Source organism: Gadus morhua, chromosome 20 (assembly GCF_902167405.1).
Source record: "Gadus morhua chromosome 20, gadMor3.0, whole genome shotgun sequence".
NCBI lineage: Eukaryota > Metazoa > Chordata > Actinopteri > Gadiformes > Gadidae > Gadus > Gadus morhua.
Genome location: NC_044067.1, coordinates 17,612,006 through 17,622,005, shown reverse-complemented (window position 1 = coordinate 17,622,005; position 10,000 = coordinate 17,612,006). Strand labels below are relative to the sequence as shown.

The 10,000-nt window shown below is 45.8% G+C and overlaps 1 protein-coding gene across 13 annotated transcripts in view; it reads right to left on the bottom strand.

The window, feature by feature from the left end:
- tns1b (tensin 1b) overlaps positions 1 to 10,000 on the bottom strand; it is a 175,325-nt gene that overhangs the window by 152,584 nt on the left and 12,741 nt on the right. The window lies entirely within an intron of this gene.

The following is a 10,000-nucleotide window of genomic DNA, read 5'->3' as shown; positions in this document are numbered from 1 at the left end:
TCCCTCTCACCCCCTCCACCCACACACACCCACAGCCTCCTTCCCTCTCCGTCTCAAAATAGAAAACATTAGTTCATTACGCTGCCTGACGGACGCCAGGGCCGTGAAACTACACAGCACCCCGGGCAGGTCTGATACAGGCTCTAGAGGAAATAATAATATTCAGAATAAGCTTGTTCTGAAAAACACAACAATGTCTACACCACTGTAATCCTCTTGGAATTTGTAGAATAACTTTTGTGTTTTACAACAGAAATGAAATATCATAGCAAATAGATTGATTGTTTATTTAAAAAATAAACTAAAAGTTCTTCACACATAAGCCCTGCATAAACAACTGTAGTAGAAGGCTTTTCAAAACATTCTCCCATTATTATAAAATAATCTCACTAGCTGTTAGCAGCTGTTGATTTCATGCTTCTATGACCCCCAACTCGATATGTTTACTTTGTCAGTCAATAGACAGAGCCTCGCCATGCATTGAATGGACTACAGACAGTAGAAAACACAGCGGGCGAAAAAGAGTAACTATAAAGCATAGCATATGGCATTAGTATTAGTTAATGGTAAAATAATACAATGCATTAGCATGTCATGCGCAAATTAACATTGTATAACGTTTACATTCTGTCATGTGCTGACTTTGTCTTTGTCTTGTTTAGTGTTTGTTCTCCCCCTGTCCACAAGATGTCCTTAGACTGTCCCAACCACTTCATTCCCCTCACCAGTGCGTCCTTGTCAATCATTCCCCGGTCTGTCCCTCCCCATACATGCAATTTCACTTCCTATTTTCCCTCATCACTCCCTTGTTGTCCCTTGTTGTTTTCTCATGTCTCTTTGTCCTTATGTTTCCCAAATTGTAGTGTTTATTTGGCCTGTTCATGGAATGCATATTTTGAATTTCTTTGTTAAAAAAACCTTTTGTCACTCACGTCCCTTTTGTTAAGTACAAGTCTGCATTTGGATCCTTTCCCTCGTTGTTCCTGCTGCCCCACCAGCACCGACCCTGACTCAGTCAGTCCGTTTAATAGATGTTTTTATCAAAAGTGATTTAAAAGGGAAGCTGACAGCAATCGAATAATACAATGAGTATGAGTAACGAGTTTATCGACAACTTGCACAAGCAAGTTTTGGAACAAAAACTGTCTTGAGTAGCTCCAGGAAACAGAATATAAGGGAGGCTACATTAATGTTTCTTTCTTAATTTTCCTTTCTGGTTTTCTCATTCTGATATTGTATAACCAGCAAGATAACAAACCGTGATCCTGGGCAAATCTGAAACAATAGGGAGTGTCCACGGTACATTGCTTCACACAGACAGACGGACGGACCCATACAGAACAATACCCCACCAAGGCAACCCGTCCATCCGTCGTGTTGTAGACATCAACATACACACATTCACTAATGAACAACAGCCCTGGTATTACGATCAGTAATCAGCCGATATAATCAAAGTATTCAATGCATCCGATGCATGCAACAGCACACGCACACAAACACACACACACATAAACACACATACACAGAAACAGGAAAAAAAAAAAAAACACATAAGCTCTGCGTTAACATTCTAGACAGGAGTTTACAGAGTGCATACAAAACATCCACACAGCATCACCGACCAGAAAGCACTGGAAAATTAACTGAATAACAGAGAAAGCACCTTTGGTCTTCCCCAAAGAGGACCGCCGCGTGCGCTGGTCATCAAAGTGCCACTAAAACAAGACGTACGACCGGCTGAGGGGAGAGGAGGGACCAAGAACCCCCTTCCTCAGACGCCACCAGCCTCAGCTTTAATTAAATGTATTGTGTGTCTTTGTGGGTGTGTGGGTGGGTGCATGTGTGTGCATGCATGTATGTCTGTGTGCACTGTTCACAGAATTTATGGCTACGCAGAGCTGAACCAAACCCCTGCTATCTGGCAACGGGCCCATATCAAAATGTCCCATAATATCCTGTTATGTGTGTGTGTGCGTGTGCATGCGTGCACCTGCATGTGTGTGTGTGCATGAGTGCGCCTGATTGTGTGTGTCTGAGTGTGTGTTTGTGTGTGTGGTTGTGTGAGTGATTTGTCTGATGTCCTTATCTCTCTGCAGAGTGACTTATCCTGCTTGGACTCCATAGCACATTTCTGTGGAAAAGTGCAGAGACCTCACCAAGCCATTAGTTTCCATGTTGCGATCATCACACATGAGGGGAGCCGCCACCGGACACACTGTGTTGACGCGCTGGAATGTTTGGGAGGGCAAGAGCACAGGAGATGAGGGCCGCGGTGGCCTTCTGACCACGAGAGGAACACCACGCACTGCAGAGGGGCGTTCAGGGGATCAGACCGTTTGGTTGGGTTTCATTTTGAGTCCCATCTCAATAAGCAGCTTGCTTTTTTAAGGGTTCCCTTATGGACAGGACAGGGAAGTCTCTCAGGAAAGGGAGTTGACATTGACGGAGAGTTGGACGGCATGAAGCGTAGGGCTAAGGGGGGAATTTCCTTCACGGTAAAGGCTAATGATTAGTCACGTTTTTGTGATTTTTCACATTTTTCCTGTGTTTAGCGGTTAGAAACTATGAGCTGCTATAATGTTTGCCAACTACTAAACGACGTTGTGTAGTCTGCAGGGATAAATTAATAAAAAAAATGTTATACAATATATGACATACACAGACCCATGATGTATGTAGCGGTATACCTGATGAATGATGTGATATGCGGTACTCCATTTGTATTCTACAGAGAAATACCAACATTTATCAAACAAGACTCGACAGCCCAACAAAAAAACCTCCCTTCTGTATGAATTCATATTCATCGTTGCCATTCTATTAAACCTGAATTGTGTAAACCTAAAACTGATCATGAATGACAAATGTTGCTGCAAACTTGGCAAGAGAAGTGGAAATTCCAATTTGATCAAATCAATAGTCCCACTATTTTAAATCCACCCTCTGTGTGCACTTATCATTATCTTATTCAGATGGTGCAATCAATAATCAGTCATTTCACTACACGGTGTAGAGTAACTGAACATCTAATATACATCCGACCACTGCTTGAATATGCGCAAGCGTCCGCCTTTACACATCATCAACCCCCTCAGACAACCACCATGAGACTGAACTACAAAACCCCAAAAGTCCCCTGCCCGGGCATCTTACCTCATCCTTATTCTTCCTCCTGCGTCGGTGAAAAGGGAAGATGCAGAAGAAGAAGTACTTCAGCCAACTGAAGACAGTGGCCAGACACCACCCTACCCCACCCATCCTTCCCCTGCACGCCTTCGCAAATCGTCCAGCGAAGACGGTGAATTTTAATTGAAGTTATTGTGCCTCTGTCCTCGTATCAAACCAATTCTCCTGCAAGCAGCTGTCCCTCGAACGAGAGCCTCGGTCAAACAATCACCAATGACAACGAGAGGAGGGTGATTGATGTTATCCCAGGACAACAGACACACTCCGTCTTCTCCTGTCCGCAAGGTGTTCCCTGATACGGGGGGGGGGGGGGGGGGGGGGATGGTTGTGTGCGTGGTGGAGGGAGGAGAGGAGGGGGGGTGGGTAGGGGGGGATGTTCAAAGTAATCCAGACAAGACTTCTTTCCCTCTTAATCCCAGTATTCCTCCAGCATCCTCATCCTTCTTCTCTCACATCCAAAGCATCCTTTTGCTGCCAGCCTCTCAGAGCAAGATACTGAGGAAGAGGAGAGAGATGGAGAAAGAGGATAGAGAGACAGAGGGAGAGAGAGAGAGAGAGAGAGAGAGAGAGAGAGAGAGAGAGAGAGAGAGAGAGAGAGAGAGAGAGAGAGAGAGAGAGACACACACACACACACACACACACACACACACACACACACACACACACACACACACACACACACACACACACACACACACACACACACAGACACAGACGCTGGGGGGGGGGGGGGGGGCAGTGTCGCCAGCAGAGAGGGAGGCACTTACAGTGATGGGAAAAGGCGGGGTGAGGAGGGGTGGGGAGAGGTTGGTCTGTAATTTAATGTAGAAAGGAGGAGTAGGGCTGGCGGCTGCTACGACTTGGGACGCTGAAACGACAATGGCGATCAGGAGAGACAGAGACTGTATTTCTGTTCCACTGAAATGAACTGATGAAGCAAAAAGACAGACAAGAGCAGTTTAAAGCCTGGCCCCCTTGAAGAGGAAAACTCTACTTTCACACAACCTTTCCTTTTAAAGTTGTTTGAACCTATACATAAACATGGACAACAGACCATTAGAAGAGAGTGACTGCTGTGAAAGTAGACAATGACCAATCTCAGTTTTGCAAAGTACACAAAAAACACATATTACCGTTGCACACATTACCATGCAATGGTTCAGGATGTGTCACTTGGCTACAACGGACACTCCTCGTTCTCACTTCCTTTCCAGGGAAACACGCGTTGAGGGTTTTGTATGCGCGTCTACACACCACCTTGGCTGCATTCAGGCCTTTCCGCTGCCTTCCTGCCCGTCAGCCATGTTCCTGATTCCTTGTTGTCACAGCCAAAACCCCCAACAAGCAACTGGAAAATACAATCCCAGCTATAATACCCTGGGCACAATTTATGAATCCTATGCCGCTCTGCAGAGCCAATATTTGATCCATGCTGATCCAATATGCAGCAAAAAGCTCTGTTTCAACACAGTGTCCCCGCCCAAACACACTCAGACAAGTTGCCTGAGCGAACACAGATAAAGGGAAGGACTGACTTTGTAAATACAGACGAACGAGTCAATTGAGTCGCCATAACGGTATGACATCCAGTGCGCATATGGTCATATCAAATGTGTATTAACATATACAACTCGTACCGCGCTACAGTGGTCATCAGGTCGAATCATAACCATGTGTCACTGCTAGCTGAATGGGGGTCAAAGCACAGTAGCGGCACTTATTCAGCAGGATGGTATGCATAGGTTAAGACTAGTGGTTTCCAAATGCTGGGTCGCGAACCGTAAATGGTACCACAGCAGGGGACCAAGTGGGTAGAGGGTTGGGCCATGATAAAAACCAATCGTTGTCCGTTACATTTGACTCTCGTTTGATGACTGAAACGGGAGAATACTGTATTGAAGAACATAAGCCAGAGAGAATGATAACTTATTTTATTGCACAACATATGTGGTTGGTCCTGAGCCAGAACTTCCTCCAAAGGGGGGTCATCAGTGCATGAAGAACATTTTGCGGTGGAGGTATATTCTCTGTTGAAAACAGCTTTACCACTCCATTCCAACCCGTATCTGCCCCGACTTCAAGGGAAGATTACGCCGTTCGGTCAATGAGGACCAAGCGTTTCCATGAGATTTTGGGTGAGAAGAGGTGAGGATTCTGTACACTTCCTGTCCAACCTCCCGCATGACATAACAATGACATTGGTGTTTAGGCTCTTATGTTTTAGTAAACCGGACAAGAGGACATAGGGAGCAAAGGCCCATTGTTCTTTGGAAGAGCCCATGTGGGAAAAGCCTATGTGGTTCACTATTTAGTCATTTAGCAGTCAGAGGTCGTTAAAGGGAGAGAAAAAAGGGCATCTTGCTAGGGATGGACTCCAGGTAGCTTATTGGGATCAAAACAAGAACTTTTCTGCTTGAAACTCCCACACCACTAGACTCATAAAACATGTGATCACAGCCACCTCGAATCCCTCCTTCCCCTGAACAACAATAACTCTAACACAAACCATCTCATCCGAGAGCTTTTCTTTTCCCGAATGGCGCTCTCCCTTCGTCCCTTGAATTCAATAACGCTTTAGCCGAAGGTCTCAGTGCGCTTTGACTCCCTGCGATTTATTATTGAGTTGAGTTACGTTTTGACAGTGCAACGCGCAACGTGATACGATACGCCTTAGCCAACTGGACACGTCTCGCTACGACGCGCGGATAATCGCACCTGTCATCTCCTTGCGTGAGATCCCTGCGGACACATAAAAACCTGTCTCCATGACATATCAAGTCACACACATACAAACCCCCCAAAAAATACTCCCTACATAACATATCGAGGCACAACCTCACAACCCCCAAACCCTGCATAAAAAACCATTGATGCCTCCCAAAAGATTGGGTTGTATTAGCCATTGGCGGGGATGGGGTCTCTCTGTGCATGCTCTCGGCCAGCCAGTAAGTGCACGTGTGGCTGCACGGCCCAGCACACCGCAGGCCACTGGGATTAAGTGGCATACAGAGGGTATTACTTATATCCCATAATAATTCATCCGTCGATAGAGGAGTGTCGAGGGTTGGCCGCGGCTTCGATGACATCATGTGGCTTGGCTTGGACTCACACTTTGGTGTGCAGACACACACACACACACACACATGCCGTTACATATACACACAGGCAAACAGATACACTGCCACACAGGCACACACATACACACTCGCAAACAAACTTGACACACACACAGTTGTGAGCAGACATACAGAGGCATACGCATACTTATACTTACAAACAGCCAAGAACATATGCTTATAATACATTTCTCCCTAAATGAATACACATCTGAGACCTTAGAGCCAAAGAGCACTCAACACATCACTGACTACGTCCCCGGTGGTGAAGACACCACTTCATCTTGAGGACGTTGAGGTTCACAGAACACCCCCCAAAAGACCAGCGATGGATGCAGCAGTCTGCCTCTCCTCCCTGTCGATCCCTCTCCTCCCCCTCTAACGACCACCATGGGGGGGGGGGGGGGAAAGATGGCCAATGATGGACATCACGTGTGGATTGAGAAAGCCAATCATTGCTCATTTGTTCAAATAGAAAACAGCTGCCCCTCCAACCCACCATACTCCCTCCTCCACCACCCCTACACCATCTTAAACCCTCAGCACCAGACTGTAGAGTAATGTGAATCCTTTTCATTTCACTTCCAACTAGCCTTCTAGCCTGGGACTGTTTCATTCATTCCATTGCCTTTTTTTAAGACCCCTCATCCTAAACCCATCCGTGATCCTAATCCTGCCTGGTGACTGGCTAAGGGAGGGAGGGGAGAGGGAAGGGGCTGGGGAAGGGTGTGAGAGGGAGAATGTTAGACCAAATGGCTGAAGACCAAACATCACATCTGTATCGCAGCGATATGTCGCAGCCTCCATCAGTGATAAGCTGCTTTCCCCGGTGCAGTACAATGTAGACTGCCAGTCAGAGCGCGTGCCCCCCCCTGTCCGATGTGACGCACCACACCACCACCACCCACAAGAAGTGTGTCAAAACTTATTTTGCTATTTGTCAAACAAAATTGTAAAAACATATTTTTTGCATTTTGCTCTATTCTCATCAGTGTGTCATCTTGTTCTGTTTGATTCTACCTCTAAAATGTATCACTGAATCTCTAATATATATATTTTTTAATAAAGTTTGATTGCTTGATCTGTTGATTGATTGATTGATTGATTGATTGATTGATTGATTGATTGATTGATTGATTGATTGATTGATTGATTGAGTGAAGAGGCCCTTCGTTTCAAAAGAAGTTCTGCTCTTGAGTTCTTCCTCTTTTCCTATCGGAGGTCTTTTCTTCCGTAGATCTCTCCGGGGGCAAGGGGGAGAGGGGGGGGGGGGGGGGGGGGGGGGGGGGCTGCTACAGGGGAGGGCTTGAAACAAAGCGGACGGAGGAAGGGATGAGGAGAACAAACACATTCCTTATGTAACACTGGAGTAACCAGAGAACAGGATAGGAGAGGGAGAACAGGAGGTAGTACAGGACAGTGTGCCAGTCCAAAGGTTGTAGGCTCAAACCCCAATGTCCTCAGTTTGCCAAACCGCGACCGGCTCCTTAATGACGTGTATCTGCATATTTCCCTGCATGTCACTTTGGTTAAAATTCTGCTAAAAGCATCTTTGAAACAACCCAATAGTAACAGTAAATAGTTCAGTACAACACCAGGCTCAAGAGTCCAAGGGCCTTCTTTACCCGGAGACAGATTGTTGGTATTCATCTTCATAACGTATGCATATATTCACGTATATTCATTAGAATCTACGACTACTCATGTAACTTTAACGAAAACGTGCACATGTACTGTAGACCCTGGAGATCTCCCGGACACACTGAGGGCCACACACACACAAACAACCCCCCACCTCCCCCCCCCCCCCACACACACACACACACACACAGTGTGCAAATGTAAATAAAGCCTGTGAGCTGATGTCTGCGAACTAGACACCTCATATTCAGCAGAATATGCAAAGGGTAACAATTCCCAAATCATTGTGTGTCTCAATTTCCACACACACACGAACACACACACACACACACACACACACACACACACACACACACACACACACACAGAGAAAACACAATAAACCATGAATACAGTCACACTTCTTTCCTTTCTTTCTTGTATTCAAGTACAAAATTCTCCCCTCTGCCGTATCAACCACTGCATCGACCTGGCGGTCAACCAGGAGCCGAGCGAGGGGAATTCCAGGGGCCGGTGTGAGGGACATTGGCCCTGCAGAGCCAATAAAACCAGTCCATAGGAGGGGAAACAATGATCGCACTGACAACCTTATCCCTTACCGGTAAATTACAGATTCCAAATGGGCATGACGTTCAGCCTCGCATTATCTTCTACACGGCTCCGCGTCAGGCTGGACACACGTAAAGGGAGACACGCACACATTGGGGAGCATAAAGCACCCGCACAAGTACTTACACACACACACACTACACACAGATGAAACACACACACAGACACACACCGAGACCATTCTTACGTTCCTAGCATTGACATCCATCATCCACCCTCATCCACACCACCCATGTATGATGACCATAGTTGGGCCTATATAGTTAAAGACTAGGACCACAGGATAGACTAGATAGGGTGTGAGGCTCCCATGCAATAGGCTCTGGGTTCAAATCCCCAATTTTCAGTTTACCCATAGGCATGCCGCTTTTAATGAAATGTATTAAATATACTAAACATTAATAGTAAATAATGGGCTGTTTCATAAGCCCAAACCGAGTAGGGTGGTGAACAGGGTGATGCAATAGTAGCCAGGTCCAATTTAGGGTTAGTTCTTCCTCATGCCTTATCATTTGTGATTTGTCAAATTGACTCAAATCTATCTTAATTTTGTACAAAGTCCTGTAACCACTTTATCTAAGTTGTAAGTGTTTAGTTCGGTTCTAAATCACTATCCTCCCCCTTAAGCGGATGCCTTGGTCAATGGAATCAATGGTTTACACAAAAGCCTAAGCTAGGCACCTCACGTCCCCTGCCGTGTTAAACTTTTCACCCTGTTACACAGCCGGACAGACCAGGCCTGGTGTCGTAAAAAAGAAAAAGACAAATCACAACAAGCCCTTCAGGGACTGAGGAGCGAGGCCCAATCCAGGCCGAGGGCTCACAGCTCCTCCCAGTTAAGAGCCCATCAACTTTAACAGTCATTAAGGGGATCATTATGGGATGTCGAGAGAGTGATTTACCACCCATTCTTGGGTGGTGATTTACCACCCATTCACGTTTAGTCATAAGGGACAGGACGCGATGACGATGAGAGGGGAGGGAAAATGAAGGCTATGAATTGCAAGACGTGCTGCCCAGCCATCAGACAGAAGGTGAATTCACTCAATTCCCGACAGACACTACTGTCGTCTGCAGCGTCTGGAGACACTCAGGGCCTTGTCCTTAGGTACTTGGGAGTCGCACTTCAGTCTTACTGAATTCCCATAGTTATTTTGTGAGTATGAACGCAATACTGTTCAAATAGGGACTCGATGTTGGAAGCCGGCTAAAAAAATAAATATCACACGGTTACATCATACTTTTCTATTTTTAGAAAGATAAAAAATGTAAACTTGAAGACGACCACCATGTTAAACATAATCACTTGTTTACAAATGTTAGTAAGTTGTTTTTTCTTTTAAAGGACATTCCAAGGATCTCAAACTTCCTTTAACACAAATCAAACCTATGTGTCATATGTTGTGATCCACAGGCATCCATAGTACCCCCAAAAGGCCCTCTTT